Here is a 27616-nt window from a genome sequence, read left to right on the forward strand (position 1 = left end):
CTAATGACCATATTGCAATATCTGAGAGCGAGTGGCAGATCGGTTCCGCATGTCTGAGGTAGATGTGCTCCATTTCGTCTTCTTGGTAACCAAACACACCATTATGATAAATATGTGTCAGGGTGGTATTCTCTCGCCTACCGATTGAGAATCTGTGCAATCATTATTGTCGTTAAGTGGTATATTACCTATATTGGACTCTTGCACATCGGGGTAAATCATCGCGTACGCCGTCTACGCTTGGTACGAGTACGGCGCTGCTGAGTTAGGCCTATAGCTTAGCAGTGTGATCTGACAGTGCTGTACTATAATGCAGTAAAAATGCAATCGTTTGTCGAATTCGATAGGATTTCGTGACAGATCGTTCCGTAATTCCGAGGCCTGAATTGGGAACAGTTGAGGATAAGAGTTAATGGAGAATTCTTAAATAATCAGAGCTTCGACAATGAAATGGCCTTGCTGAGTCACTCAGGAGGTGAAACGAAAATTATGATAAATGAGCTAGACAGGCAGAGTAGAACAGTTGGTCTAAAGATTAACACGCTTAAAACAAAAGTAATGTTCAACCGTCTAGCAAGACAACAACAGTTCACTGTTGGCAGCGAGGTGCTGGAAGCGCTAAAGGAATACACCTACTAAGGGCAAGTAGTGACAGCTGATCCAGATCGAGAGAGGGAAATAACAAGAAGTATAAGAATGGGGTAGAGCGCATATGTCAGATTATAAATGGCAGTTTACCAATCTCCCTCAAGTGAAAAGTGTACAACAGCTGTATCTTTCCCTTCCTAACATAAGGGGCAGAAACGTGGAGGCTAACGAAAAGGGTTCAGTTTACGTTGAGGGCAACGCAGTGAGCCATGGAAATAAGAATGATAGGTGTAACTTTAAGAGACCAGAACCGGGCAGAGCGGGTGAGGGAACAAACTCGTGTTAATGATATCCACGTCGAAATCAAGAGGAAGAAATGTCCTTGTACAGGGCGTGTAATGCTAAAGCAAGACAACCTATGGTTGTTAAAGGCAACGAAGTGGATTCCAAGAGAAGGCAAGCGTAGCAGGGGGTGACAGAACGTTAGGTTGGCGGATGAGATTAATAAGTATGAAGGCATAAGGTGGGCGCAGCAGGCAAAGGGCAGGGTTACATGGAAAGACATGGGAGAGGCCTTTGCCCTGCAGTGGGTGCAGGCAGGCTGATGATGATGATGTGCTTGGGAAAATGTCGTGGAACAAAGAGGTGGGTTGGGAGCCAATTATTCGTTCCACCATAAAGAACCCTAATGGCGGGTTCACACTTGGGCATTCAGCGGCGAGAGCGAGCGAAATCCGCGGCCGCCAGAAGGCTGCCTCGTTCACACGTGACGGCCTCCACGTCTCCACTCGTCGTCTGCTCATGGCGTACACGGATTTCGCAACAGAAGAAGTTAATCGGCGCTATCTAGCACTGGCTTATGAAGCTAAGTGCAGCAATTTTGCGGACGATACGCATTTCTAGAAATTTCGCATAACCGAGACTTACTAGGTGAGACGTACGCCGGTTTTACCACAGCCGTTGTTTTATGTAGGCAACCTGCCCATTCGCAACAGGCTTACGTAAAATACTGTTTACAGCGTCGTATCATGTAGGTTTCCATCTTTTATCACGTGATCACACCGCCATTGCACGCCTCCTGACTGCTCGTGACGACGGAGGCTGCGTGTGATTGTTCGGTTTCGACAGGCACTGTTTCGGCTGATATGGTTCTTAAGGAGCGGGCTGATATGGGTTTTAAGACGACACTATAGTTTGGCTAAAGCTTGGAAGCACATTTTATAACCATTATTTGACCAATTGAGGCGCGAAAACATGATCGGGCTTTGTGTCCCGGAGAGCCGCTAAGCTCTCGAGCCTCTTCAAGCCAACGAATAGATCGCCTGAATGCTTGTCTTTGCATCCGCTTAAGATTTTGTTGAATGTTTTCTGTCGTTATTATCTATGCTTCTGCGGCCGCGCAGGTCGTTGTCGTAGTGTGTACATTCATGCAGACACCGCTCCGAAACGCTCATACGCACATCGTACGCATTTGACTGCAACCTGTTAACGGTGCTCAGGAAACCTAAAAGATTTTCTACTGGTTTGTTCAACAAAGAATGGCGACAAAAATAGACGCACAAGTGTTAACTATCATGGTTGCAGAACGTGCGTCAAGCAGCCTTCACGAACTGGCGTTTAGTCGTGTCGAAGGATTACGCGTCATAATTGTTATAACGCGTGCATGGGGATGCGTTCATACTCTGCGAAATTCCCAAATGTGTCTGTCTCACATGTCAGTCGATACCCGGACATGAAAATGCTTGAGGTATCCTTGGTGTTAAGTACTAAGCTTCAATCTGAGCGCTGGCCTGCGGAGTAACATTTAGTATATTTCTCGCATAGACCGCGAGGAAGTGACATGCACACAGCACAGCAGCTGTAACGCAAAGACTTTATTCCGAATATGGTCCATGAAAACCACGCTACTTGGAACGAAGTTCAACAGTAGCACCAAGACGGCATTTAATACATGGACTGACGGTGAGCGTTTTACGTTCGCACAGCTGCGCACTGCACAATCTACAGTAGCGGTATGCAGAAGCACAAAACATCCTTCTTTTCCGTTCCTAATACGTCTTGGGGCGCTTATGTTACCAATGGCCGCGCACCTTAACTGACGAGCAGTCGGGCCTCGCTACACAGGGAGACGCAACTGCAGAGGAAGTGAAAGCACGAAGTGATGGTTTCAGTGGCGTAACAACTTGTTTATGCGGCTATATTGTGCACTTAACCCTCGTAGATTTTCCGATGTAAAATACCTTTCTTTCTATGTTGGCTATCTCACGCTGGCGAATGTGTTTGCTGCTATCGCCCGTACCGAAAGAGTGCATGGCGAACGGGCGCTAACAGGGGCAGTGCGTCTTTGTGCGGTTCGTTTCTCTGAAGCTAGAAAACGATCGCATCCCGCAACTTTATCTCTGTATCGGCATTCCTGCAATCCACAACACAGCACGTATTTCTTCTACCTTTCTACATCTTTGTAGCGAAAACACATTCGGTATAGACCCGCGATATTTCCACGGCTGCGTCGACGCGTACACGCCAGCGACGTACTCCGCCCTTAAGGGGGCCCCGAAACACATTTTCAGTGCATTGTTTCTCCTGTTGGTTGCTCAGAATGAGTTACAGTGATGCTAATATCATCGTCGTGCCGCGTATACTTCGGTTTTTAATATTTTAATTCGCTCGCAAAAAAAATATTCGTGGCGCTGACGGAGTCACCATACAGTGGAGGTTTTTAGCAACGGATATGAAATCACTAAGTGGGAGCTAGATTATTGGACAAAGAGTAAATATACTGCAAATTGTGTTAGTAATAGAGGCTTTTGTGTGTTATATTACATTAACAAAATCAACTTTTTTGCCTTAGATAAAAGCACTGTAAATCAAGTAAAACAAGAATACACCACCACAGGCTCTGGCTACTTTTTGCATGGAAGGATTTTGCGCCTCTCTGTTAACATGCTACAGCCTAGCACGCAACACTTATGGCTACTCTCTATAGACCTCCTTCACCCAGTGACGTCACGAAGATGCGGTGGCGCTGATGTCAGCACCGACTTTCGCATGGTGGGCGAAACAGGCTCCGCCTGCCCGTGCCTACCGCAGCTGCCGCAGCTACCGGCGGTTGCATCATGCCTGTGCACTGCAGAAGCAGCATGTATTAACCAGCTGCGTCAATGTTGGACCCGCGTAATAGCATAAAAAGAAAAGTAAATTAGCCTCGATTGGTTTCCCTCTCATAAATACCACATTTGGAAACTGGCTAACAGATAATGGGCCACGGTAATAAAGCGCGAAGCTTGGAATTCGATCCGCACTGCCACTCAATGCACTTAATAGCATGCGAGTTACTGCGTTCATTCAGCTGAACATCAGGATAGTAGGCTGCTAATTGCGCAAGGAAAAAAAAAGCGCATATGTAGCTGCACACGTATTTATCACCTTGAGCTGGTGTGCACGGGGCGCCGGCAGGTTCACTCGCCCCCAAGGAATGCGTTCTTTTGCGGATAGCACAGCTTGTTTTAACGGCGCGTTTTATGGCATGTGATATTTGCTTGAAACTGTTTCTAAATATGACCGACGGAATTATTTGATTCGAGTAGAAAGATGTCTTGTGAGTTGTGCCCACCTGGCGCGGTGGCGTTGGCGTGCTTAGAATAGCGTATCTTAAGTGTGCTAAACTCCACATGCTTTTTCATTGCATCATCCATGTGTAATGTTTCATGAGGCAGTACATGATCGCGAATCTTCTTTGGAAAGAAGCAGCCGCAGGTGAGGTACTAACAGACACATGGCGAGATTGAGAGGGGGCGCGGAAAACAAAAGTGGTTTCGTTATTTATGCATGCGATATGTAACTAAACTTGGTGTAAATATGAAATTTCTACGCTAGTTTCAGTAATGCCCTTTATTTTTAGCTATACCTGGTGCAGTTCTGGGTAATTATAATTGACACCCCCGTTCAGTCACCCCGAGGTCTGAAATAATTTAATAGAATGTGCGCAAATTTTTTTTATGCCAGCGTATTCATAAAGCCCTGTTCTGTATGATGACGTGATTAGTTATTTTTTTAGATGATCAGTACTTATGCATGCATTTTACATGAAAACGTGTCTTACAAAAATAACTAACATAGTACTGCACGTGTAGGGAAAAAATATAGATTTATAAAACTCTTCAAAGCCTCACGAATCGTTTGCGACAATTAAAATCATTCTATTTTCATCTGTCACGGAAAATACGAAGGTGTGAGTGGTGCCAGTTGCAGAAAATGTGAAAGGTCAGAAAACGAACCTTAAAGCTTATTCTCTCGTTTATGGCCTCTTCGCTTTCGCTTTGGTCAAAGAACTGCGGCACTGAAATCAATGAAATTACCTCACAATTTTCGACGACCACACATCTAGAAACATAATTTATAAATTTGTACGGAATATATTGCTATAATTTTCCGTCACAAAACAAGACTCCAATGCTAGGAAAGAAAATAGTTCCAGAAATCAAATTTTCACCAAATCGACCAGTTTAACAAGGGCAGAAGTCGGCCTGGCTTGTGCGTGATTATGCGGTTGAAAACAGCGCTTAAGCGAGCGGAGGAGATCGGGAACACGACGCGGTGCCCCCTTTTCGCACAGCGCGACACATATGTCAACTGACGGTGAGCGCACGTCTGCTCCACTAAAACAACGCCAGCACTTCCCCTCACTACTGTCCCGAAGTAAAATCATTCGGGTAGTGCAGAGTGCCAAAACTTATTTTATTCAATGCCTACCGTATAATTCAACGGCAGAAACGCTTTCTACATGTTTACTACTAACAATATATACAATACACAGTGGCAAACTTTTTCTCTGAATACGCCGCACGTGGCCAACGCGAGCTCGTGTGCTTCTAGAAATTACTAAGTTAGAAGCATCAACGATGGCTGCGATTCGCAGAAACTGAAAACGCGACGCCACTTCCTGGCCTTTTGCCTACCGCGAGCCCGTTAGAGACTGCAGCGCCACCTCGTTTGTTTGCAAACATGCAGGAGGTCTATATATTTGAGAGCGACTTGACGGAATCGTTCCGATCGAGCCATTGTACTCTATAAGCGTTCGTTTCGGTCCCAAGGAAGCATGCGTTCATTTCACATTTAGCAAGCAGTGCGCATCGTGAGCTTGTGAAGGATCACCGGGCTGCTGCTCCCGATGGCGCCACGTTCCCGTCAACAGCGCCGCGCTCATTGCTCGCCGTGACCAAAGCAGCGCGCTAGGAGCGACGGGCGATGGTTGGCGGTAAGAAGTAGCGGTACGCGCTATGCTAAATGAGTCTGCGAACTTGCGCAGGCTGTCACACCGTCACAGTATCTCGCGCTCGAGATCGGATCCGTAAGTAAGGGGAAGTCACTGATCAGTGTTCCCTTCTGAGCCGTCGACGTGACGATGAAGCATCGCTGGGTCAGCTGGGCGTTCACATGATTGTTGTAACCATGCAAACGGCGCTGCCAGCCTTGGCATGAATGAGTTACAGAGAACAGGTCACCATGGAGTGCAAACTTCTGCCACGTGCTAAGATAGGCTATTTTGATTGGCCGCCCTGTGTGTCGTCATTGGGAGAGTGAAATGGGAATGGGAAGGTGAACGAAAATCGAGTTGAGGGCAGCCTTTCGTTTGTATTTTGAAATTTCTTCATTGAATAACTCCCGTTTCTATGCATCGGTTCTCGTAATTCTTTTTAAGTCAGCATCTGTGTGACGTAAAGAATCCACCTGAAGTGTTACCGGCATCCGTTCGAGCGGTGTTTCACAGCCCCTTTAATGGCGCCGTGCTACGAGCAAGCCGGTGGCGCCATCTGTTCTCGAACGGAAAATCTGCGCTTTGTAAGCAGTCTTTACGTTTCAGCTAGTACGTCTCTGATATGCTGAAGACGTGTCGATGAGTTCAGCCTAGTGGCGCCATATAATCCGCCTTTTTCATTTTCCTTAGCTGCCACCTCCCGGACAACGCTGGAAGCTCACTGGTAGGGTACTGCGCGCCCAACCCGGCCGGACTGAGTGCCGCTGCAGAGCACGTTTTGTTGGAATCTGTCAACGATGGCATGTCCCGGGCAGCACCTGGCACCTGGAAGATTTCTAGGGTTGACTGATGGCTAGGTGCTAAGTCCGAGGCAGGCTGTGGTGCCCACCGAACAGCAAATTCTTCAGTATATCCGATCATCTGGCATGCGATGCGAACACCTGCTAGCAAGGGCCGCCGCTTCAGAGATGAAGACTACATTCGGAACATAATGTTCAATGAAATATCCCCGATCAGTGAGGTTGGCGTTTTCCGCTGTATATGCCTGCCATTCATGAATGGTGCACGGATACTACATCGTTCACGGCGTAGTACAGAAAACGACTGGGGACAACAGTTTTCACAAGCAATCGTTGTACTCAAGGGCTGCAGAATAGCTACACGAGCTATAAAAGCACAAGCGTACTCGCAACAAAGCAGCTCTGCTAGCATTTCACTGTATTTTCCCACCACACACCGCTGCATAGGTTAAACAAGCATGCGCGTCCATAAAGACGAGCGCGAGAGGCGCACATTAATCCATTCCGGCGATACCACGCAGAGCTCTTCATCGTGGACATGATTCGAACACACGCATAACGCACCTTCTTCTTCTTCTGCCTCTTAATACATGACACATACCCACACGGGGGGATTGGCCAGGGTGTACTGGCATAAGCAAGGAAATTTCCATACGAGATTATGACAAAATTTTAGCACCATGCGTGAATGCTCTCGTAGCTTCTTTTTCGTTGCCCGCTCCATCGCGCGTTGAAAGCGGCTAGCAGCACTTGCCCATTTGGCCTTCTTGCTTGAGAAAGGAAAAAGCGTCGGAACGAAGTCTGGGTGCCGCGGCGACATTCGAGGCCTTCCTGCCCATGAATAAAACACTTCGTGATAGACTGCACACGCATTTAAACACAGTACCTCATCCGTACCTGTCACAAAGTGATTCCCGCAGAGTCTTGACGTGCTTGACGGTGCCCAAGGGCGGCACGATCGTCGAGCCGGCGAACTGCTTTTATCCACGCTTCGCGTCGAAGGCTGCCCCGGGAAGCGCTCGGAAAGCGAAAAAATCCGAGTTTACTTCCCTATACATATTGGGCATTGCTGCCGTATGCAACACATTTCGTCATCATCGTCATCATCAGCCCTACTACACACACTGCAGGGCAAAGGCCTCTCCCATGTCTCTCCAATTAACCCTATCCTTTGCCAGCTGCATCCACCCTTTGCCTGCAAACTTCTTAATCTCATCCGCCCATCTAACCTTCTGCCGCCCCCTGCTACGCTTACTTTCTCTTGGAACCCACTCCGTTACCCTTAAAGACCAGCGGTTATCTTGCCTTCGCATTACATGCCCTGCCCAAGCCCATTTCTTTCTCTTGATTTCGACTAGGATGTCATTAACCCGTGTTTGTTCCCTCACCCACTCTGCCCGCTTCCGATCTCTTAACGTTACACCTATCATTTTTCTTTCCATGGCTCGCTGCGTTGTCCTTAACTTAAGCTGAACTCTTTTCGTTAGCCTCCACGTTTCTGCCCCGTAGGTGAGTGCCGGTAAGATTATGCTGTTGTACACTTTCCTCTTGAGGGAAATTGGTAAACTGCCACTCATGATCTGCGAGAATTTGCCATATGCGCTCCACCCCATTCTTATCCTTCTAGTTATCTCCCTCTCATGATCCGGATCAGCTGTCACTACCTGCCCTAAGTAGACGTATTCCGGCACCATTTCTAGGCTCTCGCTGCCAATTGTGAACTGTTGTTCCCTTGCTAGGCTGTTGAACATTACCTTGGTTTTCTGCATGTTAATTTTTAGACCCATCGATCTGCTCTGCCTGTCTAACTCGTTGATCATGATTTGCAGTTCACCTCCTGAGTGACTCAGCAAGGCAATGTCATCAGCAAATCTCAGATTATTTAGGTATTCTCCATTTATTCTTATTCCCAACTCTTCCCAATTCAGGCCTCGAAATACCTCCTGCAAACATGCGGTGAACAGCATTGGCGAGATCGTGTCTCCTTGCCTCACGCCCTTCCTTATTGGAATTTTATTGCTGACTTTATGGAGGACTATAGTAGCTGTGCAGTTGCTATATATATCTTCCAGTATTTTGACATAAGGCTCTTCTACCCCCTGATTACGCAATGCCTGTATGACTGCTGAGGTTTCCACTGAGTCGAATGCTTTCTCGTAATCAATGAAAGCTATATATAGAGGTTGGTTATATTCTGCGCATTTCTCTATCACCTGATTGATAGTGTGAATATGATCTATTGTAGAATATCCTTTACGAAAGCCTGCCTGATCATTTGGTTGATTAAAGTCTAACGTTGCCCTGACTCTATTAGCGATCACCTTAGTAAATACTTTGTAGGCAACGGATAGTAAGCGGATCGGCCTGTAATTTTTCAAGTCCTTGGCGTCTCCCTTCATATGAATTAAGATAATGTTTGCATTCTTCCAAGCTTCTGGTACAGTCGAGGTCATAAGGCATTGCGTATACAGGGTGGCTAGTTTCTCTAGCACGATGTCCCCTCCATCCTTCAACAGATCTGCTGTTACCTGATCCTCCCCAGCTGCTTTTCCCCTTTTCATTGCTTCTAAGGCTTTCTTTACTTCATCTTTCGTAACTGGCGGGATGACGTATTGCTGTGCACTGCTGTCTTTCTCATTAGCGCTCTGATTACATTGGCTACTGTACAGGTCTGTGTAGAACTCTTCGGCTACGTTAACTATCTTATCCATATTGCTAATGACATTGCCCTGCTTGTCTCTTAATGCATACATCTGGTTTTTACCTATGCCTAGTTTCCTCTTCACTGTTTTTAGGCTACCTCCGTTCTTTATAGCATGCTCGATTCTCTCCATATTAAACTTCCTTATGTCGACTACCTTGCGCTTATTTATTAACTTTGATAGCTCCGTTAGTTCTATTCTATCGGTAGTGTTAGATGCCTTCATGTTTTGGCGCTTCTTAATCAGATCTTTCGTCACCTGAGATAGCTTCCCGGTATCTTTTCGAACTGTCCTACCGCCTACTTCTACTGCGCACTCCGTAATTATTGATGTCAGGTTATCGTGCATTGAATGAACATAAAGATCATCTTCCTCAGTTAAAGCCGAGTATCTGTTTTGCAGCGCTATCCTAAACTCCTGTGCTTTCCCTCTTACGGCTAACTCGTTAATGGTCTTCTTCTTCGCTAGCTTCTTCCGTTCCCTCTTCAAGTCTAAGCTAATTCTAGACCTTACCATTCTATGGTCGCTGCAACGCACCCTTCCGAGGACGGCCACATCCTTAATGATGCCAGGTTTAGTGCATAGTATGAAGTCGATTTCATTTTTAATCTCACCATTGGGGCTCTGCCAGGTCCACTTCCTGTTTTCTCGTTTGCGGAAGAAGGTATTCATGATCCGTAAATTATTTCTATCCGCGAATTCGACTAATAACTCTCCCCTGCTATTTCTAGAGCCTATCCCATAGTCACCTACCGCGTGGTCGTCAGCCTGCTTCTTGCCCACCTTCGCATTGAAGTCACCCATCAGTACAGTGTACTGCGATTTTACTTTATTCATTGCTGATTCTACGTCCTCATAGAAGCTTTCAACGGCCTGGTCATCATGGCTGGATGTGGGTGCGTAGGCCTGCACCACTTTCAGCTTGTACCTCCTATTCAGCCTAATTGCTATAGCTGCTACCCTCTCGTTAATACTGTAGAACTCCTCTACGTTGCCAGCTATATCCTTATTAATGAGGAAACCCACACCTAGTTCTCGTCTATCCTCTAACCCGCGATAGCACAGTATGTGTCCGTCCTTTAGTACTGTATACGCCTCACCTGTCCTCCTAACTTCGCTAAGCCCTATCACATCCCATTTAATTCCCGCTAGTTCCTCGAACAGCACTGCTAGGCTAGCCTCACTAGCTAAAGTTCTAGCGTTAAACGTTGCCAGGTTCAGATTCCAATGGCGGCCTGTCCGGAGCCAGAGATTCTTAGCACCCTCCGCTGCGTCACAGGTCTGACCGCCGCCGTGGTCAGTTGCTCTGCAGCCGCTGGGGACTGAGGGCCGAGGGTTAATTGGTTTGATCATAGAAGGTTGTGGCCATGTACTACACCAGGGTGGCCAAATCCTGTTCTGGTGAGAGAGTGCGTTGTCGGTTCTGGTCACCGAGATAAGGCCGCACTCCAGGCCTGGTTATGCAATTCCATCGACACGCGGTTTTTTTTTTTTAAACCCGGTGGAGAATTGCGCGGCACCAGGATTTGAACCCCGGTCCTCCTGCACGCGAGGCGGATGTTCTACCTCTACGCCATCGCTGCATCTTTCGTAGGTATCGCCACACATTTCGTAGGTATCGCCAAATGCGTCGTGCTGAACACCCGACGGCTGCAGCAACGCACTCCGCGTAGGAAGCCGGTTTGTTTACACTTCCACGACCGGTCTCGAGTGGAGCGAGCGACCCTTCCAATATGTTTCGCGACACCGCCGCCAGGGGATGGGCGCATGCGCAGTCGCGTCGTGAAAACGGCGGATTATTAACAAGGGAACCAGTGTTGTCAACAAAACCGACGCTCGTATGAAGCATAAAAGAGGCAGATTCATCACTCTAAAAAAATAGATCAAATTGATCACTCCTAGATTTTTTTTACAGGCGAGATGAGACGAAGCGACAGACCGGTGCCCCACTTTTCACTAAATAAAGCGCTGAAATGGACAGTAACAATGACGAATCCTGTTCGAATAGAGGCGTCCTGCATCGAAAATTGGCGCCATCTTTGTCGTCGCGGGAATGCAACTTCCTAGAAGCGGCACCAGAAATTTGGCCTGAACCGATCACGCTTTCATCTTAGTGTCTCCGCGGAATCTCTGCCGCGGTGACGGATTCTGCTCGCTTTCACTGCTGAATTTTTTGTATTACTTTGTGACAAGTATGTGGACATTCTTTAAGGGTGTCGCACACCGAAGCGGTGTCCTTGTGGCAGAGTACCCGCCTCGCATTCGGGAGGTGTTGTGTTCGATCCCCAGCGCTGCCGTGTACCCACCGGTTTTCTAATGGGTACATGGTTTCCCTTGGCCTGGTGCTCGGGTGGCACAATTGGCGACAGCTTTGAAAAAAGGCCATGCACAAAGCTCGTCTGCTGACGGGCCAGTGATTCGCTCCGCCGTCTAGCCGTATGTCCACATTAGAGCGGTTTCGAAACCCACTTCTGGTAGTTTTTTTTTCTGGTCAGCTATGAGAACAGCGTTTTTTATGCTGTAGCCCACCTAAGTGATTTACTTGTGGCAGCTAGAGAATATCCACCTCACATTGGAGAATTTCGTTCCCACACCGCACGCCTTGCATTATTGTTGAGCGATGTCTGTGATGCTATTTCCTTCGTTTCACCTTAGATGGTGATAGTGCGATCTTGTGCGGAACGATGCCATGGAGGAACGGTGTCGTGGCGGTGCATGTATGCATGTAAAATTGGATAAATGTAATTTCAAAGGAACCATAGTCTATAATAATATCGATAGTGCAACAGGCAGATCAGGAAGAGAGCGTTTTATGATAACACAAGAGGCAGTACCCTACTCTTTAAAGCTAGGTCAGGTTGTCTTAGAACGCGCAGCTACAAAAATATATTTAACGAAGAAGGTGACACATGTGCTGTGTGCGGTAAATCTCTAGAAACAATAGAACGCCTCATAATCATATGTGATATAGTATCCATCCCCCTGTCGATGCAGACGCAGTAACTCTTCCTGAGGCTCTGGGCTTTAGAGATAGCAATGGTAATGTAAATGAATCTACGGTGGAAATTAGCCAAAAGTGATTAGGAGATTGGTGGCTCAAAAGCAGGGAGGTGACATAAGGTTAGAAATGCAGCTAAACGTAGATAAACAAAATGGCAACTTTTAATAACAACTTACATTAGAGTTAAACAAAAATAAAGGGAAAAAAGCTGAGCACTGTGGCAGCTGCCATCACACTGTTTCAATGGGACGCTCCTACCTTCCATCGATCCATCCATCCAGCGGTAGATGTGATCCATTTCGTCTCCTCGATAACCAAACTAACCAATTTTATAAGCATGTAGCAGGGTCGTATTCTCTCGCCTTCCGTATGAGAATCTGAACATAGCGGTATATCATCCATATTGGGCTCTTCAATGTTGGGGTAAATCATCGTGTGCGCCGCATACGCTTGGTACGAGTACGGCGCGGGCGGGATAGGCCTAGAGTAGAGGCGTGGTTCGACAGCGCTTCGAGCAGTAAAAATGGAATCGTCCGTCGAATTTGATAGAAATTCGTGACAGATCGTTCCGGATTATTGATTGCGCATCGGAGGAGACCCTTGCAGGGCTGCGGTGTTCGACGGGATATTGTGGTTTGACAGTTGGAACGCATCCTCGCATGTCCGCACAAATGCTTGCAGCACATTGACATTTGTGCTAGCCGGAGCAAGCTGTGGGGTTTGAGAAGTGCGTATAACCTTCATGCATAACCCCGGGTTGCGTCGCATTTCGAAAGCTTTCTCTCCACTGCAAGAACTTGTATGACGGAGCAAGGACTAGCTTTGTGTCGTTCTAAGCAAAAAATCCCTGCATCTCGTACGGATTTATGAGAAGAACCTTCGTATCACAGGCGCAGAAGCAAATATGGATACGTTGTCAAGTCGCACCATTCTCGTGGTTTCAAATGATTCGGGGCTCGAAATGAAGCTGTGCTCATGGTGGGCTTTTACGTGTTGGCGGCGTTTCTTTCGCAGAAAAAAAAACTCGTGCACCGTGTCGGCCGCGCCTGTTTTCACGGAGGAAATTACGTCTGCATTGCTGAAGCCTTCTGGAGCCGGAATAATGTATTTCCTGCCCATTCTGCCACGGATTAATTTCCACGCAATTCACTCGGGATCATAAGGGAAAGAAAGCTAGATGTGCCAAGCTGCTCTACTCTATGCACGAAAGGCTGTCTTTCAGAATTTAGAAATGGGTTCATGCTGCCCCGAGTGATCACCATGGGCAGAGTTTCGATCGAGCGTGCGAGCCGTCTGCATAACTCGGGTGGAAACCGACGGCGCCACAGACGGGCACCCGAGAAGCCTGTTTACTAAAACTTTCAGAAGTATAGCAAGCATATGTATGCCCTCAAATTGGGGCCGAGGATAAAATAGAACGCAAAAACTCTGGCGACAGGCGCGTAGAATCGAGCGCTCGCGTGTGTATTCTAATAATGTGGCGTTAATAACTCGTAACATTTGCTTTCTAGGGAATTTCTGAAGGTGCGCTTGCAACCCTTAATGGAGCGATGGGTCTAGTTACTTCTGCGCCCAATAGGTGGCGAAGAAGGGGTACAAGCCACTCCGTTACGATGCACACAACGCTGCCGGAGCTTTCGGAGTGCCAGCACATTCCTGACCGAGTGGGCAGCGCGCACAAAATTCCCGTCGAATGTGGCAAACAGACTTCAAAGCGCTGGAATTCGCAGTCCAAAAACCCCCTGAACGCATCGTGGAGCATTCACTTTGTACGGCTTCGAACGCTCACTCAAGTGATGGCCTTCTAGCAGAGCATCTGCCTCGCATTCGGGAACCGATGGGTTCGATCGCCAGTGCCGCCGGTGCTCACCGGCTTTCTTATAGGTATACTTTTTTCTGACCTGGTGCTCGGCCCGAACATCTGAGGCGAAATGCTTGGCAAAACAAAAAGGGTCGTTGATCAAAGGGTTTTGTTGACGGGCCAGAGATTCGTTTCGCTGTCAAAGAACCCTAAAGGCGCGTTCACACTTGGGCATTCGGCGGCGAGAGTGCGCGAAATTCGCGGCCGCAGAAATGGTGCCTCGTTCACACGTGACGCGGCCACCACGTCGCTGCTCGTCGTCTGCTCATGGCGTACACAGATATGGCAAGAAAAGAGGTTAGTCGACGCTGTTTGCCGCTGCCCGGTTGCGTTAAATGCAGCAATTTTGCCGAACGTTACACCATTTTTAGAAATTTAGCATACTTGCGACGTACTAGTGCAGATGTATTCCGGTTTTACGCAGGGAAGCTGCGCATGCTCAGTGGCAAATGTCTGGCCGGTAAGGATTACCGCGCATGCGGATCAGGCAAGCTTTTCCGCAAGTACGTCGATAAGTTCAGCCTAGTGGCGCAATCTGGTTGTCAGGAGGCGAACCACTGTTGTCAACAAAAACGACGCTTCCCTTGAGCCTAAAAGGAGCAGAATCGTCACTCTGAACAAAAAAAAAAGAATAAAGCTTATAACTAATAAGTTTTTTAAACATGAGACGAAGCGAAATACCGGTCCCCATTTGTAACCAATTACTGCGCTGAAATGAGAAGTAACAACCACGAATCCTGTCCGAACAGAGGCGTCCTGCAGGGAATGGGGCCGCCATGTTTGTCGCCGCCGGAATGCAACTTCCTAGAATCGGCGCAGAAGATTTTCCGGGAGCGATCGCTGTTTCATGTGGGATTTCCGGAGGAATCTCTGCATCTGCGGCGGATTCTGCTAGCTCTCACTGCCGAATCCTTTTTTTTTATTTGTTGACAGCTATGTGGACACTATTTAAGGATGTTTCACACTGAAGCGGTGGCATTGTGGCAGAGCACCCGCTCCGTATTCGGGATGTGCTGGGTGCGTTCCCCTAGCGCCGCAGAGTACGCACCGGGTTTCTAATGGGTACAACGTTTCTCGTGGGCTAGGATTGCTGAATTTGGCGAAATGCTTGGGAAAAGGGCCGTGGACCAAACCAGTGTGTTGACGGGGCAGCGATTCGTTCCGCCGTCTAAAAACCACATATCCACGTTGTGGGGTTTCAAAACCCGCTTCTGGCCTTTTTTTATGGTCAGTCATGCGAACAGTGCTTTTTTTATGATGTAGCGCACCAAAGCGATGGCATTGTGGTCGAGCATATCGACTTCTCTTTCGAGAATTTCGTTCCCACACCACCCGCCCTGCACTATTGTTAAGCGATGTGTGTATTGCTATTTTCTACGTTTCACTTTCGATGGTGACCGTTTCCAAGTTGCGCAGAGCTGCAGCATATAGATGTTTAGTCCCTAATGCTCACAACCGCAACGTTTTCTTCGCTCAGTCGCTCGAATGATCGCCTCATGTAGGCAGCGCGCGATTGACGGCAGTCTAGTCAGGATGGCTGCTAGAAGTAACTTTATTGACTTGCTTTAGGTAGGATGCCGATGGCGGAGTGTTCGTCTACGACAAGGCCACCTCTCGGTCTAATGACGATCTTGCAATCGCTGAGAGCGAGCGGCGGAACGGTGCTGCATGTTTGCGGTAGTTGTGATCCATTTCGTCTTCTTTATAACCAAACACACAAATTTCATAATCTTGTGCCCGGGTGGTGTTCTCTCGCTTTCCGTATGAGATTCTGAACATTCATTGTTGTCGTTTACCAGTATATCACCGATATTGGACTCGTGCACGCTGGGGCCTGTCATCGCGTGGGCCTCCTACGCGTGCCCTGAGTACCGGGCTGGGGGTTAGAACTAGCTTAGCGGTGTGATCTGACAGTGCCTCTCTTTAGAGCAGTAAAAATGGGATCGTTCGTCGAATTCAATAGAAATTTGTGCAAATCGTCCCGTAATTATGGGACCTGAATTGGGAACAGTTGGGAATAAGGCTTAATGGAGAATTCCTAAATAATCTGCGATTCGCTGATGACATTGCCTTGCTGCGTCACTCAGGATATGAACCGAATATTATCATCAATAAGTTTGACAGGCAGAGCAGACAGCCTAGTCTAAATATTAACATGCAGAAAACCAAAATAATGCTTTATAGTATAGCAAGAGAACAGCAGTTCAGAGTTTGCAGTGAGGTTCTGGAAGCGGTAAATTAATACACCTACTATAAGCGCAAGTAGTGAAAGCTGATCAGGATCGACAGAGGGAAATAACTAGAAAGATAAGAATGGGCTGGAGCGCATATGCCAGAATATGAATGGCAGTTTACCAATATCCCTCAGGAGAAAAGTGTACAACAGCTGTATAGTACCGGCACTCGCGTAAGGGGCAGAAATGTGGAGGCTAACAAAAAGGGTTCAGCTTAAGTTAAGAGAAGCGCTGTGAGTTGTGGAAATAAAAATGATAGGTGTAACGTTAAGGGACCGGAAGGGGGCATATTGGGTGAGGGAACAAACATGGCATCCTCGGAAAAATCAAGAGCAAGAAATGGGCTTGGTCAAGGCATGTAATGCGAAGGTAAGATAACTTATGGTTGTTAAGGGTTACGGAGTGGGTTTCAAGAGAAGAAAAGCGTAACAACGTGTGGCAAAAGGTTGGAGGGGAGGGGGGGGGGCGGATAAGATTATGGAGTTTGCAGGCATAGGGTGTGCGCAGCTGGCAAAGGACTGGGTTAATGGGAGAGACATGGGAGAGGATTTGCCCTGCGGTGGTTGCAGAGAGGGTGCTGATGATGATGTGCTTGGGAAAAGGTCGTGGGACAAAGAGTAGGCCTGGTGGGCCAGTGATTCGTTCCGCCGTCAAACAACTTTAATGGCGCTTTCACACTTGTTCATTCGGCGTTGATAGCGAGCGAAATACGCGACCTCTGGAAGGCTGCCTCATTCACACGTGACGGCCACCACGTCGCCGCTAGTCGTATACTCATGGCGTACACAGATATGGCAAGAAAAGAGGTTATTCGACGCTGTCTACACCTGCCCTGTTAAGATAAATCCAGCAATTTTCCCGGACGATACGCCATTTCAACAAATTTAGCATATCGGATACTTACTAGGCGAGACGTACACCGATTTTACCACGACGTGATTTTATGTACAGAACCTGCGCATTCCCAACAAGCTTACGTAAAATACTCTTTACAGCGTCGTATCATTTGGGCTGCCATCCTTGATCGCTTGATCACGCCGCCATAACACGCCTCCTAACTGCTCTTCGCGATGGATGCTGCGTCTGTTGGTTTGGTTTCGACAAACAGCGTTTATATATAATTATAATTGGTTCTGGGGGAAATATAATGGCTCAGTATCTGTATCATATATCGTTGGACACCTGAACGCCGCCGTAAGGCAAGGAATAAAGAAGGTAGTGAAAGAAGAAAGGAAGAAAGAGGTGCCGTAGTGGAGGGCTCCGGTATAATTTCAACCACCTGGGGATCATTATATATATATATATATATATATATATATGTGTGTGTGTGTGTGTGTGTGTGTGTGTGTGTGTGTGTGTGTGTGTGTGTGTGTGTGTGTGTGTGTGTGTGTGTGTGTGTGTGTGTGTGTGTGTGTGTGTGTGTGTGTGTGTGTGTGTGTGTGTGTGTGTGTGTGTGTGTGTGTGTGTGTGTGTGTGTGTGTGTGTGTGTGTGTGTGTGTGTGTGTGTGTGTGTGTGTGTGTGTGTGTCCAATGTACCCAGTATGTCCCACAAATACTCTAATAACTTTGTCGTAGGCTCCCCTAATATAAAGCAATGCTAGCCATTGGGGCCTGTTTTCCTTTTCAGCAATCTCGATACACTGCGTCAATGAAAGCGGATTGTCCTCCGACCTCATTTGCTTCTGGAACCCATTTTGTAGCTCCCCTAGCACCCCCTTGTTCTCCATCGAAGCCTGCAATCCGTCCTTTATAATTTGCATCACCACCATGTAAACCACAGATGTCACTGTTATAGGACGGTAGTTACTTACGTTAGCTCTGTCCCCCTTTCCCTTATATGTTCATTTCGGCTCATGTTCATTCTACTTAATCGCCATTCATCGGGGATAGTGCCAACCGCTGGTCCATGCCCCGGCGTAGGATTTTGCGTCACCCGTGAGGTTCCTGAAGTAGTTGTCAAACATGTCGACCTTGGGCACAGCTTCGGAAACGGATTTCGAGAGTTCGCAGACGAGGCGCCGTCGACACTGCGTCGTGCCATCGGTAACCGACTCCTCAGTCGAGGTGATGGCCTGGCGGACGACGCGAGCTACGCGGTCGATGCTGTTCTCGCTCGGGTCGCTTTTGTCGAATGAGCGAAGGCCCGCTGGTCCCAGACCGAGGAGGCTGCCGAGGGGACCGAAGAAGAAAGAGCCGATGACGATAACCAAGTAGGTGAAACTGGAGAGCAGGACCATGAAGACGCTCTTGATGATGAGCGGCCCCAGGGTGAGCGGAAACAGGCTGCTGAATGTACGGCCGCTGTCCGAGATCCGCGCTTCGGCGATGTCTGTTTTCGCTAAAGCGGCATCTGCAGTACCGGCTGTGAAAAGAAGCAGAACATAAAGAAATGCTGCCATCGTGATCTAGCGCAGAAGACTCGCTGCGCGTCCAACGAAGTATGGCAACGAGGGTTTTTGTTTACAGATCAGGGTATTTGGCTAGAAGTTGATGAAGCAATGAAACACATAGGAACAAGGATGACAAAAAATGTAAAGAAATGTGGCACATAATTTATCTAAGGAGGATAGACCGATCGTGAATGCGCCAGCTTTTACAAAGAGAGTGATCGCTATTCAGTCGACAGCCTTTCCTCAATCGTTGGCCTCTTAGGTGGCCCTGATGGTTACATCGGCTCCTCTCTGACCCGTTTCACCAACAGACGGTGACAGAGTCCCCCGAGAGCACCACTGCGTCGTGGATAACTACGCCTTTTCATAATCTTCGCACATCCACGCCGCCTCCGTTTTCATCCGGCACGGTTCTCCCTCCTTTGACGTCCAATGTTCGGATGCTCGTAACCTTCGCCGCATCAGAAGACTTAACGACGCTATTATCTTCGCTTAGGACATCCATTCCAGCCACAAAAGAGCCGCCCTAGTGGCCATATAGGCATTAGCCTGAAATTTTGCACGGACAGATTTACAACCCTGTGACCCGTGCTCAGCCGTTCGCATTTTTACACCCTACCGCAACGCAATAAAGTATATTTTATTGACTAAAAAGAACCGCTATTTTATAGGATGGATGGATGGATGGATACGGCTGAACCCTTTACATCGGGCGTAGCTCAAGCCACCTAGCCATGTCTTGTGAAATTTTACTCCTGTCTTGCTTTTAGCCACCAATCAGTTAACCTTCGCTTGGTTACTTCTAACCTCTTAAAATCCACTTTACCTTCACTATCCCTAAACCCCAATGCCTTGGGTAAGTCAGCCCCGCTGCCTTCCACTGTAGATTGAAGCCCTTTACAGAAAAGTATCAAGTGTTCAGCTGCTTCCTCCTCCTCTCCGCACGCAATGCACAAAGTGTCTATCTTCGCTGGCCACAGTAGCGCCATCTGGTGTTAAAATTTGAAAATATTTTGCGACACATTTTTCGCACTTATCCCAGGTTATCCAAGTAGTAGCGCGTAGATAGCCAGTTCATCACCAGCTCAGTCGAGTCAGGGCATAATTTCTTTCAGGTAATTGAACCGAGTAAGATTTTAAAAACGTCATTTTGTGGTCTTTCTGACCCTTCTGCTTTCCGCCGAAACGACTGAGTTTGTCAAGGCAAGGAATAGCTTGTCGTAAAAATCCAAACAAAGCCAATCTACAGTCGCCGGCCTCTTGTTAGGGTTAAGAACTGCGGAATCTATCTGTCTATCTGTCATTCTTTCTGCTGTCAGCGAGTAGAGACAAAGCAGAGATCACGCGTACCATTTAAAGGCAATGATTACGCCTAAAAACCCAATAACATTGACGAATTCTCTCTGAAGTTGGTAACGTGGGTGCCGCCATCTTGACAACCTAATTTTTCCTAGCGTACGCAAGAGCACGCACGCTAAATTCGACAAAACGCATACGTAACGCGCACGTACTTTAAACCTCGATTTGGAATAGCACTTGGCGCATGCGCAGTACGAATCACGCTTCTTATAGGATACGCTATGCCTTTGCATATGTCTGCATACGCTATACTAAATCTCTCTACTGTTTACAGCGTCGTATCATGTGGGCTACCATCTTTGATAACGTGATCACACCGCCATTACACGCCTCCTAACTGCTCGTCGCGACGGATGCTGCGTCTGGTGGTTCAGTTTCGACAGGCAGCGTTTCGGCTTATATGGCTTTTAAGGTGTTGGAAGACGACACTATGGTTTGGCTAAAACTTCGAAGAACATCTGAGAGCCCTAATTTGACCTACTGAGGTGCGAAAACATGAACAGGCTTCATGTCGCGGAGAGCCGCTCTGCTCTCGAGCATCTTCGAATAAACGAACAGATCGCCTGAATGCTTGTCTTTGGATCCGCTGAAGATTTTGCTGAATGTTCTTTGTTGCTATCATCAGTGCTCCTGCGGCAGCACAAGTCGTTGTCGTAGTGTGTACATTCATGCAGATACCGATCCAAAACTCTCACATGCACATCGTGCGCACTTGTTTACAACCTGTTAACGGTGCTTAGGCAACCTAAAAGAATTTTTACTGGATTGGCAAACACAGAAAGGCGACAAAAATTGGCATGCAAGTGTAAATTATCTTGATAGCATAACGCTCATTAAGCAGCCTTCACGAACTGGCGTTTAATCGTTTCGAAGCATTCCGTGTTATAATTGTTATAACGCGTGCATGATCGTGCATTGATAATATAAGAAGTTCACAATTGTGTCAGCCTCACATGTGAATCGTTAACCGGACATGAAAATGCTCGAGGTCTCGTTGGTGTTAAGTAATCAGCTTCACTCTTAGCTCTGGCCTGCGAAGTCACTTTTCGTGACTGTCTCCCATGGACCGCGAGGAAGTCACAACCACCCGGCACTGCAACCGTAAAGGAAATGCTTTATTCAAAATATTCTCCATGAAAACCGCGCTACATGGAGCGAAGTTCAACAGTAGCAAAAAGACAGCATGCAATACACGGACTGACAGTAAGCGTTTTATGTTCGCACGGCTGCGCACTGCACAATCTAGAGTAGCGGTATGTAGCGTTCCTAATTCGCCCTCGGCCTATCCTGATATCTATCGCGGCACAACTTAACTAAGGAGCAACTGCGCCTTCCTACACACACAGACGCAACTGCAGAGCAAGTGAAAACACGATGTGACAGTTTCAATTGCGGAACAACATGTTCATGCGGCTGTATTGTGCACTCAGCCCTCGCAGATTTTCCGAGATCAAAAACCTTTGGCTAATTGATATTGGCTATCTGACGCTGGCGAATGTGTTTGTTTGCTTTCGCCCGTTCCAAAAGAGTGCATGGCGAGCGGGTGTGAACCAGGGCAGTGCGTCCTTGTGCGGGTCGGTTCCGTGAAGCTTGCAAACGATCGCATTCCGCACCGTTAACTCTGTGTCGGCATTCCTGCAATCCTCAATACAGCAGGTATTTCCTCTACCTTTCTACATCTTCGTAGGGAGAACACATTCGGAAGAAAACCGAGATATTTCCAATATTGCGCCGACGCGTGCACGTCAGTGACGTACTCCGCCTTTAATAGCGCAATGTTCCGAGCTAGCCGGCGGCGCCATCTGGTCTCAAACGGAAGAACTGCGCGTTTGAAAAGTCTACGTTTCAGCTAGCACGTCTCCGATATGCTGAAGACGAACCCATCAGTTCAGCCTAGTGGCGCCATCTAATTCCTAGGACGGGAACCACCCTTGTCAACAAAAACTGATGCTTCTCTTAAGCCTATAAGGGGCAGAATCATCACTCTAAAAAATTTAGAACTAATTGATAATTCTTACGTTAGTTCATAGGTGAGATAATTAAGACGAAGCGACAGACCAGTGCGCCTTTTGTGACCAATTAATGCGCAGAAATGGGCGGTAACAATGACGAATGCTGTCCAAAGAGAGGTGTTCTGCATCGAAAAGTGCCACCATGTTTATCGTCGCGGGAATGCAACTTCCTAGAAGCGGCGCCAGAAATTTGGCCTGAACCCATCTTGCTTTCATCTTGGTTTTTCCGCTCAATCTCTGCCGTGGTCGCGGATTCTGCTCGCTCTCACTGCCGAATCCTTTTTTTACTTCATGATGGATATGTGGACACTCTTCAAGGCTCTAATCCCACACCTAAACATATCCTGTACGCTGATGATATTACCACATGGACCACTCATGGCTCTGACGGGGAATTGAGGAAATTCTTCAGTTAGCAGCAGACACCATTTTCTCTCACGCGTCATCCATCGGGCTCGAATGTTCCCCATCTAAGTCCGCGCTCTTCCTAATTAGGCCAAAATCTAGCACTAACTCGCCCATCCAAACCAATTTAAAAGGATTCCCTATCCCCATCACACCCGCCCTCCGCATCCTTGGCCTCCACTTGCAGGACTCTAGACGAAATGAACATACCCTTAAAAGGCTCAAGGCCTCCACGCAACCCGTGTTGCACCTTCTACGCCGAGTGTTTTCCCTTAACAAGGGTTTAGACGAAGCGGACAACATGAAAGTAGTGCACGTATTTACGCTTAGCCGCATCCTATACGCAACCCCATATCTCAAATTGAACCGCACGGAAACCTAACGCGTGAACGCAATGATCCGCCTTGCGACTAAGGCAGCCCTAAACCTACCTCGTAGCACTAGCACAGCCAAACTTCTTGCACTAGACATGCATAACACCATTCAGGAACCAGTTGACGCGCACCTTGAGACGCAGTACCTTAGACTTGCCACGAGCGCCACTGGCCGCCATATACTCTCCTCCCTTCGCATCAACATACCCGCTAACCAGTCAACCCTTATAGCCATCCCTCGACACATCCATACACCTCTCGTTGTGAAACCCCTTCCTCGAAACGTCCCTCCCCCCCCCCCTTCCAATATCACATCCCTCGCCGCGTAGCTCGCGCTAATGCCCTCCATAAGTATTATGGGCAAGCCCACGATGCCGTTTGGGTAGACGCCGCATGTAGTACAGCGCATGAAGCTGTAGCAGTTGCCTACAATCCAACTCTACCTCACCCCCTAACTCACCGTCTTACCTCGGGCTCTACGCCCGAGGAGCCAGAGGAGACCGCCATCGCCCTAGCCCTTGCACATTCGGACGCCAAATACACTTTCAGCGACTCCAAAACGGCTCTGTCCAACTTTGCCACGGGCAGGATTCACGCCCCTGCCTGGTAATTGTTGAACACCCCTACCAAAAATTTACCGCACAGTGTAGAGCTTCAGACGGTGCCGGCTCACTCTGGGAACCCTGGAAACGAGGCTGCCGATAAATTGGTCCGAGATCTGATTTGCCGGGCTCAGGAAAGTCTCGGTCCAGGATTCTCGAGGGAGCGCACACCTTTGCGGAGCTCACGCAAATACCCCGTTTGGACCGTCAGACTTACCCTCCTCTCCACCCCTCTCTTACGCACTCCCAACAGATCCTCTTCAGACGCCTCCAGACCCGCTCTCTGTCATCCCCTCAGCTTTTATCCCACTATTGCGGCACATCCCCTGCATGCTCCCTATGCAGTGACCCCCACGCCACACTCCCCCATATCCTTTCCGGCTGCCCTGCTGACCCTCCCCCGCGGGGACAGCACGCCATCTCGAGCTGGGAGGACTGGGAGGTCCTGCTTATGTCTGCAGACCCGACATCGCAGCTTGCTGCGGTGACTCGGGCTGCCGACGTCATGTCCTGGCATGACCTACTTGATGCAGTGCGGGACCGCGCAGTGGCCCAGGGGCCCAGCTGGGTCTTAAACTCACTTGCTCAAACAAGTTTTTCTGTCTGTCTGTCTGTTAAGGTTGTTTCACAACGAAGCGATGGCCTTGTCGTAGAGCACCCGCCTCGCATTCTGGAAATGCTGGGTTCGATGGCCAGCGCCGACGGGTAGTAATAATAATAATAATTTGTTTTGGGGGAAAGGAATAGGCGCAGTATATGTCTCATATATCGTTGGACACCTGAACCACGCTGTAAGGGAAGAGATAAAGGAGAGGAGTGAAAGAAGAAAGGAATCAAGAGGTGCCGTAGTGGAGGGTTTCGGATTAATTTCGACCACCTGGGGATCTTTAACGTGCACTTGGGATGTTAAACCCCCTTAAACCAACAGAACACCTCATAATAAAATGTTATGATATCCATACTGATGTCGATGCGGGCACAGTCACTCTTATTGAGGCCCTAGGGTTTATTATAACCATAGTCATGTAAATAAATCTACGGTGGAAATTAGGAGAAAGCGATTGGGAGATTGCTAGCACAAAAGCAGGGAGGCGAGATAAAGTTAAAACTGCAGGAATATGTATTTAAAGAAAATGGCGAATTTTAATAAAAACTTACATCACAGGTAAATAAAAATAAAGGGAAGAAGCCGAGCGTGGTGGCAACTGCCATCACATCGTTTCAAAGGAGACGCTGCATATCTTCCATCCAGCCAGCGGTAGTTTTGATCCATTTCCTCTTCTTGATAACCATACCAACCAATTTGGTAATCGTGTACCAGTGCCGTACTGTCTCGCGTTCCAGATGTGTCTATGAACATTTATTTTTGTCGTTTAGCGGTATATCATCAAGATTGTACTCTTATATGTTATCGTCAATCATAACGTGCGCCGCCTACGGTTGGTACGAGTACGGCGCTGCGGAGTTAGGCCTATAGCTTAGCGGTGTGGTTTGAAAGTGCTTAACTGTAGAGCAGTAAAAATGCAGTCGTTTGTCGCATACGGTACACAATCGTGACCGATGGTTCCAGATTACTTATTGCGCATGCGTGGTGACCCACGTCTGCAGTCAGGGATTCCGGAACTTTTTTTGAATTTTGGGGCAAGACTTCGAGCTTATTTTCTTAGTTATTCATTTATTACTTTTATATAAATATGTTATATTTTATTATTTTTATTTTTCAATGTTCAAAAGTTGATGCAAACTGTCACGTTGTGACGAAAGTCCAGCAGTCAGGAAAACAACAAAAATGCTTCCAACAGAAACTGTTTAAGGGACTGACTCGCGCCCGCTATTAACTGAATGACTCGGCGGCGGCGATAGCTACTAGCGTGCTCGGCGCACCAAACTGAATGCCTGCAGTTCTTGGCCACCCTCAGTTTAAAGCTGGCAAGGAACCTTCGAGATTAAGAACCAAAAGCGACTATACTCCGTTTCATACTTATCTGTCTACGCAGCCAAGGCTACGGTGCCTGTTTGCGATCCTCGTCCGCATCATAATATAGTGCGTCAAAAATAAAAATAGAAATGAACTGACAAGCAAAGTGAACAGTAGTTGATATTATAGTAGACCAATGGAAGTGTTTTATTTTGCAAATAGATTGATTTTTCTTTTATGTTTTCCAGAACCGAGTGACGCAGATTTTTCGTTTTCTCAGGCGCCGGCTGTATCAGGTTTTCGCAGCTGAGCCGGCAGGTCTGTTTGTGAAAATGGCGTCGCTGTCACCTGCTCGCTTGTTTTCTTCCCCCGCTTCGACTTCAAAAACATCTCCTGTTCGCCTCTTTTCCATGGTGAAGTCTCCAAAGTTTTCTAAAGACTGCAAGGCGGTGATAGTTAATGTCTACGCAAGCATAAGGAAGCTCCACCCCGAGAAGACTGTGCGTGACGTTCTCGCAATTGTGGGCGAGATGACCGGAGTGAGCCCTCGGACAGTTGTCAGGTTTAAGAAAGAAGGTCTTTCTGGCGGAGTAAAATCGCCGCAAAAAAGACCGAAAAGGATGGCAATATCAAGCTCCCGCAGTGTGAAGTACGACTGCTTTACGGTCAACGCCATCCGGCTCAAGTTGCATCGTATGTATGCCGAAAGACAAATACCGACTTTGGACAGTATCCTGCATGAAGTAAACGGAGATGACGATTTGCCGGATATGAGCAAAGCCACCTTGTGGAGGTTGCTGAAAGAGATGGGCTTCAATTTCGAAAAAAGGAAACGAACTCTCGCACTCATCGAGCGATCCGACATAGTAGCCTGGCGGCGCCGGTATCTCAGAGCTATCAAAGCATTCCGGAGCCAAGGGAGGTAAGCGCTTCGTTTTTAATGATCGTTCAGAGAGCGACTTTTACATTATTTGCCTACCTTCATCGCACCTAGCTGTGTACGTCATGCACTCATTTTGTGATATCATTAATACTGTTTTTAAAATAAAATAAAAGACGAATCAAATAGCGATGACACTGAATCGCGGATGTTGCAAAGAAGAATTAGTTTCTCGCTCTTTGTTTTATTCTCCGGGTCCGTGAACCTTGGTGCCGATTATTCGAAAGCATTACATATATAATTTGTGTTTTCAATAGGCACTATTCAGTTCGAATGACGAATTGAAGAATATTCTAATAGCTATTCAAAAGTTTGTAATAATTGCATACGCGATATTTTATATTTCTATGATGAATACATTGATAACAACAAAAACTCGAGCGATATTTGTCCTGCCCCCCCCCCCCCCCGCTTCGTGCAGGTGCACCATAAAAACTCAATCGGTATTTTTATCTGCCTCCCCGTGCAGGTGCATCGTATACCTCGATGAGACTTGGGTCAATGCTGGGCACACCAGGCAACATGTGTGGAAGGACAGCACTGTCAAGTCATCGCAAGATCCCTTTCTTAGGGGCCTGACTACAGGTCTGCCAGCGCCATCGGGGAAAGGAGGCCGCCTGATCCTCGTTCATGCAGGCAGTAGCCTCACAGGCTTTGTGACCGGTGCTGCCGACTTCTTCAGAGCCATGAAGGGCGCTTCAGCTGATTACCACTCCGAGATGGACGGCAAGTACTTAGAGGAGTGGTTTTCAAGCAAACTGCTCCCAAACATTCCTAACAGCAGCATTATTGTTATGGATAATGCCCCTTACCATAGTGTTGCGCTCGAAAAGCCACCAACGACATCAACTCGGAAGATTGAAATCCAGGCATGGCTCACAAGGAAGGGTATATCCTGGTCAACAGACATGGTACGAGCTGAGTTGATCGATTTGTGCAAAAGAACGACGAGCGGACACACTGTGTATGCGATCGACACACTTGCCGCAAAACATGGCCACGAAGTGTTGCGTCTGCCTCCGTACCATTGCGAGTTTAATCCGATTGAGCAGGTGTGGAGCATGGTGAAAGGATTCGTAGCAAAAAGAAACAAAGCTTTCACATTGGCTGAAGTTGAGGAGCTTCTGCCTCAGGCTTTGGCACATGTGTCAAAGGAAGACTGGCAAAAATTTT

Source organism: Amblyomma americanum, chromosome 2, assembly GCF_052857255.1.
Source record: "Amblyomma americanum isolate KBUSLIRL-KWMA chromosome 2, ASM5285725v1, whole genome shotgun sequence".
NCBI lineage: Eukaryota > Metazoa > Arthropoda > Arachnida > Ixodida > Ixodidae > Amblyomma > Amblyomma americanum.